Below are 10,589 nucleotides of genomic sequence, written 5' to 3' on the forward strand. Positions count from 1 at the left end.
ACCCCCAAACCAAGCCCCAGCCAGTCCCCGAGCAGCGGCCCCCCCGGCCAGCTTCCCCCAGTTTATATACTGAGCATGACGTCACATGGTATAGAATATCCCTTTGGCCAGTCTGGGTCAGCTGTCCTGGCTGTGCCCCCTCCCAGCTTCTTGCTGGCAGGGCATGAGAAGCTGAAAAGTCCTTGACTAGTGTAAGCACTACTTAGCAACAACTAAACATCAGTGCGTTATCAACATTGTTCTCATCCTAAATCCAAACCACAGCACTGTACCAGCTACTAGGAAGAAAATTAACTCTATCCCAGCCGAAACCAGTGGGCACATCAGGACAAAAATATAGAAACTTTCTTCAAATGTTTTCTAAGTTAAAAAATTTGGAATATGATGAATCAACTTTTTTTTTTTTTAACAGCACTATACTTTTTTATATATAAAAGTATGAATTAAAATCAGTTTTCCCTATAGGCATGTTTAATTGAAGCACATCGATCCCTAAAATAATTCCATCCAGTATCCCCAGCACTATATTATCTCAAAGCAGGTAAAATAAAAAAAAAAAACAACCCCCGAGATTAGAGGTGAATCACAAAATTAATTCCAAACCAATTACTCTGTGTCCTGCTCAACATACTTTACCCATCTACATTCGCTCTTATTTCCAAGTCAGCTTAAAACTTTTAGAAAAAAACAAAACAAGCCTTTGCAGGTTCTTAATCATCACATTAACTTCGGAATTTTTAAAGCTTTTTTATTATATGTCATATCTTTTTCTTATGTGTACAAGGACCAGTCTTATTTCCCAGCAAAATATTTCAGCCTTTTCTCCATACCAGCAAAATAACTCACAATGAAGTGTACAAAAGGGTGAGGAAAGACAAACTGTCATGGTATTTGCTCATGTACAGCATCCTAATGCACTCTTCTCATATACAAGACACCTTTGTGATTATGATTTTCCAGAAACAGAGAGGTTTGTCCAACTTTCCCTCCATTTTTGTTCCAGTGTGGTTAGGACTCTGTTCTGGAAGTAGCTATGTAAACTCTCCTCCTGTAAACTATGAAAAGCAGCAAGACCTATGGCTTTACAATAAGATATTAGTCTGGCAATATTTCTTTCCAGACATGAAAATTAATGTTTAGCTGCACTTTTGGAAAGGAGTGCTAACTTAGTTACAGTTTACATACAGAGTGGGAAACTCCTAGCTGTTTTCAAAGCTAGTATATTAAAAGGATTGCTGGCAACTAAATTATGATTCTGTAGAATCCCCAAATTTAAAAGCGCTAAGCACTTCCATAGGTAGTGAACACCCTCCCAACACATTAGAAGACTACAAATATCCATCTTTATAATAATGTAGTGGAAGCCATTCTCAGTTACTCAGGAGACTGTCCTGTAAGCCTTGATAGATGTTTCAAAATTCAGTGTAAGTGCTCCAAGCCTTTTAACATCACTGCTGAATATTAACCTCCCTATACCACAAAACTCCTGTCAATTCTGTTAAAGTTCTACAACCTCCAAAGCCTCCTGGGCTAGTTATATTGGGGGGGGACGGGATGACAGAGACCAACATTTGTTAGGATTTTGAGATGACAGCAAGCTTATACCTGCAAACTAATTTAATCCCACAAAGGATTCATACTGGGTATTTCTAACTGACACCGATATCAATGTCTGGGCTCTCTGTTTAGGTAATGGAGAGTGCAAAGAGATCCAGAACATCTAAATTAGATGCCTAAAATTAGCTACCATGAACTTTTCCTCTCTAAGCTGGCTGCACATTGCTACTTGAGTTAAAATCTAAAAACTGAAAAAACATAATTACTTCATAGCTCACCCAGTAGATTAATGAATTTGCAGCTGTAGTCCATGCTTAGGACTAACACTAACTAGACACAAGCAGCATCAACTTCTCTCTCATTCTTACAAGCTAGTCAAAGACTTTTGTCAGAAGCCCACTCCTCAGGCATTTAATGAACAAGAAAGTCAAACAGTCACTGTTTTTGAACATTATCTAAAAAGGGGGCTGCTCCAACTTCTAGGGGATTTTAATTTAAAATTTTCCAAATATGTAATGAACAACACACCACTTCACATTCAGTACAGACTGACAAAAAAAAAAAGCATGGTAGCAGACCTGTCTTCTGTCCCTCCCCTTGAAAAATATTTTTAATATACAGCACCTTTTTCCATGATCTGTTCTAGAGATCCAAAGAATGAACTGCTTTAGGGACTATGAAACTCTCTGAAGAGGCTCACACTTCGAGAGGAAATGACTGGATCTGGACCAAAGCCAGATGGCTGGCATAAACTGTAAGGGAGATTGCCAGTGGAAACTAAACATAGAAAGAATATTTCTGTGCCTGCAATCAAGATCAAAGGTGACACACCTTTCCCTCTGACACACACTGTTATTCTACAGAGCATTTTATTCTACATCTGGAGAAAGCTGCGGGAGACATTGTACAGTCTCCTACAGTTGATGGGAATGAAGCAGAGAGTGTAGAAGGGGGTAAGTGCAGGTTATGTGCTCCTAAATCAACTTGGAAATGAGAAGTTGGGATCTCCCTGTGACGACGTGCTGAACTGTAAGACATGACATCAGAATGAACAGAACTCTCTTTTGCAACAGACAGTGACAACATACCATTGTGAGGTACAACTGGTGAAAAACATGGTCAGTCAGGGCCTGTACAGAGAACGGCAAGGAACCATCGTTTCAGAGCAACTAAGTGAAGATTCAAATAGAGTCAAATAAAAAAAAAATATAAAAGGAGCAAGTAAGATTAGTGAAAGGAAAAAGATGCAGAGACCCATTAGAGGGAACAGATTATCAAAGCAACTGAAGAAATTTAGAGGCAAACACCTGCTAAACAGTAAATAATACAAAAATATTTTCAAAAACAAAATCATATTTGAGTGTAACAAGTTACAGTCACACAGGGCCTTAGAACTGCTCGTTACTTGATTTACAGTAATTGCAAGAGAACAGTCCCCAAACATCACCAGTGGTACCTATTTGCATTAAAAGTCTTCTGGGGTGGTGTCCTGGTCTGCCCTGGAGAGGGGAAGCAGTTGGTGTAAAGTCTGACAGTTCTTCAATCTGAATCGCTACAGTTACCACACCAGGCAACAGCAAGGAGCTGCTGGCAGGCACTCCGCTTCTGACCAGACCCTACCCTCGTCCTCTACACATTGGGGCAGGCAAGCACTATCAGAATTTCAGTTACTGCAGGTTTCTGACTTCAGCACTGATTTCCAGTCTTCAACCTCTCCCTTCTCTCTCATTTCTGTACCTTTTGCTGATTTGCTTCCGGGTCAATGAGGATTCTCCATACTACGGCTGCCAGAGCAGACAATGAAAATGAGTGGCATTACTCTGCAATGAGGATGGACTAAGATTGGTATTGCTGTTATTGCTCCTAAAGTATTTCCTAAAGTATTGTTTCTTAATTTAACAGTTGATAGAAATCAGATTTCTATCTCTGAATTGTACTGAAAGGTGAGCTGAACTTTAAAGCTATCAATAATCACTTGACAATATACATATACATTGAAGTTACTCAAAATCACCTATTTTTCAGAATATGCTACTTTATATACTCAATTTTTAGATTTCCACTTCTATGATTTATTGGAAGAGTTAACACAGAAGTGAGATGTATCAGAAGTCAGGAGAATAAACCAAAGGTGATGTAGTTTTGCTCAGACCAAATTTCTTCCAGCTTACACTGCTAAGCACTCTGCCAACCTAAAGTATCCATCAGATCTAACAATTTTTTATGCCCTAATACTCAAACAACTTGCAAAATGGCTTGAATTGCCTTTACGTACCTGGTAGAGTTTAACTTAGTCCAAAATAACTCTGCTTTTTGAACTAATTTAAATCATTGAACAGATTTAAAGTCAACCAAGGGCATGAACAGGGCACCTGAGCTGCTTCAACAGAAGCGCAGCAGCTTAGCCAGTACAGTACAGCTCGAGAAGCAACAGAAGCTGGTTGAAGTCAGCGCTGCCGCCGACAGGTTGTGGCAAACTACAAGCAAGAGCATTTCTCTCAGAAAGACGACCAGCTTCTGTGTGTTCTGGACCCCGTCTGGAGCTAAGCCACTTGGCTTCTCTGAGAAGCAAGGGCGCAGAAGCCATTCTGTTCGGAGCGCTGTAACAAACTGGTAGAAAAGAAGCAACATAAGGTGTCAAACTGTTCCCAAGACCTGTTCCAAAGGCCTGGCTGCCCAGCAAACTCCCCCAAACCAAACACTTGTCCAGCTGATTTAACAGACACTTAAGAGTCTACATCTCATAAAAGACAATTAGTGCAATTCCCTCACTTATTTAAATTTGCATTTTCTTTTCAGTGGAACCAGATCATCATTTGATGCTGCAAGTCCTTTGAATCACATTAAAAAACCCCGTCTCCACTCAGTTTAAAGGGCATGTAGTTGTCTGGATGTGTTAGTACAAAGAAAGGGTAAAGCAGCAGCAAGAAAAGAGAGTAGTGAAGCCGAAGTTTAGTAAGACAGAAATAAACTTTACTTTCATGCTTGCCAAGGCTTGCCATGCCTTTTCTTACAAGCAATGAGAACTTACGGAGTCTATTTATAACATTCAGGACATAATCCAGTATTCTGTATGCAAATCTATTGCCACAGTATTATTTTTTTAACCTCTGGAATAGTAATTCCAATAACCTTTCTCCTACTGGAAGTATATTTAATTAATTCATGTTATTCTGTCAAGTATTTTCTAAGTAGTTAATTGTCATGCTCTTCCTTGTACTTTTATGAAGAGTTAATAGAAGTCTTAACATGATGGGTAAATAAAATTTTTTGCCCGGTTACACCTTTCACACCTCTTCTCTTTTTTAATTTTAATAAAGTGGATTTTGTCATTTTTTATTAAGCTTTTCCCCCAGATGTTAAAATACTCAACAAATGGCACAATAATGAGAGTGCACATGGGAACCATATCAAAGATTTCCTGGGTCACTAGGTAATACAACCTGCTGTCATCACAACCCACCATTCTGAGGTAGGAGAGAGAAATAAATGGCAGTAGCTTTCACTGTTCACAGATTAACAGTATAGATGTAAAGACTTGTACTAATTTCTGTATTTCCACTACGCAAAATGTTTTATTTTGCATTCCCACCTTACAACTCTGCAATTGATACTCAATGCTTACGCAAACTGTTTATCATTCATTCATTATTTATGCAGCTTCACATTTTAATCAAAATATCATCCAGCTACACCTAGTAATTTGTCCTCTCTTGTAGCCTAGTGATTGCTTAGTCTTTTAAAAGATTTTCTCATCTATTCTTAAATATTGCACTTGCCATCCTTCACTGGTATTGAGAATTTTTTCTCCCCTTAATGCCCATAAACCTACAACCTCTGTAGTTTTCTGACAAGATTGTCCTAACTTTCTTTTATGTATCTGTGTCAGGAAAAAGATGCTAGATACAAAAGCTATGGGTGAAGCAAAATAAGGCATTTATGAACCACCTCTGACAGCCTTTAAGGTCTCCACCTAGGCCGTAAATCTCCTAGTTTCCTTTACAAAAAAGATAAATATCATTTTCACAATTCTCAGAATGCTAAACATTTTTGTACTTATATTCCTGCTCCTCCTCCTGCCCCTGCAGTTCCATTAACCCATAATGTGCATATGCCAGAAAAAAAAAAAAAAATCAAAATTTGATACCATGGTAAAGGTTACAGATTTAAATTCACTGTAAGTATGTGAGTTGGAAGGACAGATTCTCTTCTCCACAGAAAACAGAGAAGACATCACTTGACATGGCCACTTTTATGAAGCCTGAAGATCACCTGGAGCTTTTAAAAAAGGTGTAGCTATTCACTTGTAAATCTGGGCTTCCTCACTATGTGCAGTCATACTCTAAAGATTATGGGAGAGAAAGAAACTCCAGAAGATTCCCTAATATAGCATTTCTCACACACAACACCTTGTCTTAATAGTCTCCAGAGTAACTTATACATTAACATAGAGTAAGATAGTGCAATTTACTTTCCAGTGGTGTAACACCCTGGTTTTTTTGTTGTCTGACAGAACTGAATTCAAAAGAACACTCATTATTAAATACTACTGGCTGAGACCAACATTTTTATGGAATAGAGTATTGTGGAACAAAGGGCGAAGACAAATTCTTGATCCACGGGTTGTACAAAGACTCAAGATTAAAGTGGCCTACCTGAAACATTAAGACTACTTTCTCCAACAGGAAACCACTATAGAACATGTGCTCAGGTCAAAACTGTTTGCAAAGGATTATTTCTGTCCACATTTAAAAAACACCAAAACATTTCCAGAAGTCAATATTACTTCATCATATGTATCATGCAGAACACCATATACAACACACACAAAGCAGGGAAGATCAACGAAACTTTCAAAATCTTTGGTCCCTGCAAGAAATGGTGGTTCTTCAGAATATTCACAGCAGTCCTTTGGGGAGGAGAGATGTGGTAAACTGTTAAAGGATCAAGGCAAAAGCACACTACTACGTATCACCATAAACCGGGGTGCATAATGTTTTAGGGAGGGCAAAAGAGCAGGCATCTAAAGTCCTGTTAATGGCAAAACACTGTCAAGGAAAAAACAAAACAAAACACAGCTTAAAAGCCCACCTTCTGCCCCATTCCAGTAGTAAGCGACATCTTCAGGGATAACCAATTATTTACAATGAAAGGAAACAATAAATATGGCTTAATAATGGAGTCATTATTACCATATTTTCCAGTTCTTACAGAAAAAAAAAATCTTAAAGATAGCAACCAGTTCTGTCATTTCTTCCATGCAATTTTAACCAGATGTCAAATAGCTGTACTTCTTTTGGAATTTTTTTTTTAAAGTCTAAAGCAAATTCTGGCATGATTTCAAAAACAGTGAGAATAGGCCAGTTAAATTCCTGAACAACACAAAAGAACATTTTTAAACCACTGGTTTGTAAAGACGATTTAACACTAAGAGTGTTATTAAATCTCTTGTGTCCAGACTTGAGAACAATTACAGGATTATAGTCCAATATATTTTTATTAGATCATGGTTTTCTTCTCTACTTGTGTTCTGCATTCTGACAAACTTCTGATGTGGACTTACTTAGTGCTGTAACAAGCTTGAAAAGGAGAAGTAAAGAATTTGTTGAACTGATGATAACAAGGTATCTTTTGGTTTATCAGTGCTGTCAATACCAATTAATAATTGTAGAATTTAAAAAAAACAGTATTTTTCTTTGATCTTTAAATGGAGATACAAAATTTCTTAACAAGTGGAAAATCCAATACAACAAGACAAGTATTCTGAAAGTTAATGACAACTTTTTTTGAAGAACAAAAGTTTTGCTCATGTGAAATACTTACAAAGGTTCATCCTCAAGAATGGGAGCTTCCAAGGAGCTCTTGTCTATTACAAAAGGGCACCATATCCAGCATTTCTGTGCAAGAGGAGGCTTTACACTCAGCTGCTTCAAAAAAGGTTTCAAATATAACACTTAAAACAGCGCAAGAAGCTGATGAAGCTCCAAGAGGAAAGCAGTACCTGTTTCCTTTAGTGGAGTAACCATACCCTTAAAGCTGGCTGTAGCTGAAACAGGAAGATACATCTAACCAGTGCCAAATTAAAACAGCATTTACAGAAGGGAACAGTTCATCACAATCCAAAACCCCATACTGGCTGCTTTGAAAGATCCAAAGAAATCCCAATGTCAATAATGGAAAACCCACGATCTCCACAGCATACAGGTTCACATTCTGACAAGGATTAAACATCCCAGTATTTCCAACTTGTCACTAGCACAAGTCAGTTAGGAAGATTTATAGTGCCCGCTACATATACATAAAAATATATTCTGTTAATTACATCCAGAAGCGGTCATGGATTATATGCAGAACATATGGCCCAAAGGGAATTTGGGTATATCTGTACATTATAATAAACTGTTTCACATTTTACTTGCAAAAAACCCCCAAACAGAACTTTTTGAACATGCAAAACAAATTAAACACTGAAATCACAAAACTGATTAGGTCTCAGGCAGCCTGTATTTAGAAAGCTACTTTCTACCAAAAAAAGTAATCCAAGAATAACAAGTTTCACAGGCAATCAGTATGATTTAGTAATCACATGGTTTTGCACTAACAACAAAATTACAACAAAATTTTAAATTACTTTTTCTTTTAAAATTAAGCTTGTTGCCATCCTCGATATCAATTCCTTCATTCAATTCTGTTTTATCCTCCAGTCCTCCCTCTTTGAATCCAATTAAACTTTTCTGCTTTAGAAAACTACTTATTTCAATAACTAGTATATTTTCCTGATAGTTTTAAAATGGCCAGATTGGTCATATAAACACTGCTCTTCTATTTATTTAAAGAGAGCATTGTACAGATTTCAAAGATTACTCACTGAAGAAAGTGAATACACAGAAAAGATGAAGCGATTTTCTATATTAATGACCTGATTAGAAAAAATCCGGGGAATGGAGATAGCAGTTGCAAATCTAACTATAGCAATTTGTCATAGCCATGTTAATATTTTTATTAAAGTAACACACGTGAGAAACAACTATTGAATATAAAACATATTCTAGAATTGCAATTCAAGAAGAAGTGACTTTTTGGTTAAGTTGCCTGACTATCAGGCTTCGTAATTTCAACTACTGAATGAACCGCCTGTAAGAACATTTAGCAAAAAAAGTCTGCATTTAATAAGTTTGACAGCTACTTTATGTTGTCATTTTCAGATTTCCTCTATAGACCTTATCTTTCACAAAACAGAAAAGAGGAAAAAAAAAATTACAGAAATAGCAAGTTTTCACTACCACAAAAATTTACATGAAATTCACAGTAGTTTTATGTAATATTTGCAGCAAGGCTATTTCAAGGCAACAGTGGCCCATCAAATAAGTTTAGATGTGCAGTTTGGTAAAAGATGTTTTAAAAAATGATGATGAGTAAGTATTTTCAAAACTGAAGCCAAAAATCTAGTAATGGAATTGCACCGTTACTGCATATTGCTTAATCAAATTCAGGCAATTATTAGCAAATAAATTGTATATTTTCTTTATTTAATTCCAATTTCAAGGCAGAAACTAACGGGGGGCGGGATGGGAGCCCACAAACCAAAATAAAGACAATGAGTCACAAAAACTGTAAGTAGTTCTCATACTCCAGTAGGAAAACGGAACTAGTACCAATTCTGCAAAGCCAGGTGCTGAATGATTACTTATATTAATTGCCCTACGAATAAAATTAAATTCCTCATACGTAGTAGCATCACGCACCACCTGAAGTCCTCACTCCAGGAAAAGTCACATTAATAAAGTACATCTGGGAAAATCCACGGTAGAAGTGTTGAGCATTATCATCACTATTTCCCCTTACTACTCCTAGTTACTCAAAATGGAGAGCTTTTCCCTCTCTAACCGAAGAACTCTGCCTCAGTGATGTGTCTCATCAGTAACGTAGGTTCCTCTTTGAACAGTCCTGTTACGCACTTAAATAATTAACTGGGTTTAAGACATATTGGTGTTTCAAAACCAAGGAGCTTTCCAGCTCTACACAAACTCACGTAGCTCAGTGATTGACTGGGAAGTAAGGTGCTCATAGAAATATATTTTTTGCAACGTGGAGAGCTGACACAGATGATAGTTACTAAGAAAAAAAGGACCATTTGGGAAACTCATAAAAGCTACTTAAATATGTTTTCATAAGAATTCTGGGAACTTCAGAACAGTAGTACAAGTTACAAAATATATTGGGGGGAGGAGGGGGGAAGGAAGAAAACAACAACTAAAGTCTAAGTACTAGTTTCTTGAGCAGTTTTCAAGTCTATTCCTCCCATAGCTATTATTTTAAATGGAATGCCAAACAAGTGGCATGAAAATGAAAACACTGCCAGCATAATTTCCCTGTAGTAGACAGTAAGAAAAAATATTTACTGTATCCAGTAAAAAAAAAAAATCCAAAACCCAAGACAACCACACACTGGCACTATAAGTTGTTTCACTTAATACAGTAAATACAGCTATTTCAGTTAGTGCAGTAAAAATCAAATAAACAGCACAGAATTATGTTTCACACACATACTTCACACCCTCTTCTCTAAACAGTACTGCCAGCCCGAACAGAGAAAATTTAGGAAAAAAAGAACCTTCTCATCGAAGTCGAGCAAAACTTCACATCATTTCTACATACTACAGAGAAATGCTTTTTCCTTAAAACATTTCTTATTTTCTACTCATTCGAAAACATGCTGCACTTAGAAAGTTTCATAGAAATGTAAAGGTGTGCCCATTCTCCCTACTTAAAGATCCCTCTTTATAGCTTCCAAACGTTAACAAGTAGGAATAAAATCTCTTCACAGCTGCAGAAAGCCTTTAAACCCTACTTTTTAAATTAAGCCCAAATGACAGACCTGCACACACTCTCTGTTGCTCTCTTTGCGTCAGAGTGAAACTTGACAAGCCTGACAGACTCCATTTGTGTTGCACCACCGTGTTTTATCACTGTCATTACCTTTTCTCCCTAGTGATTAGAATTAAAGAACAGGAGGAAGCCACCGTGTCTTC

This window comes from Pygoscelis adeliae, unplaced genomic scaffold (assembly GCF_000699105.1).
Source record: "Pygoscelis adeliae isolate BGI_AS28 unplaced genomic scaffold, ASM69910v1 Scaffold4, whole genome shotgun sequence".
In the NCBI taxonomy this organism is placed as follows: Eukaryota; Metazoa; Chordata; class Aves; order Sphenisciformes; family Spheniscidae; genus Pygoscelis; species Pygoscelis adeliae.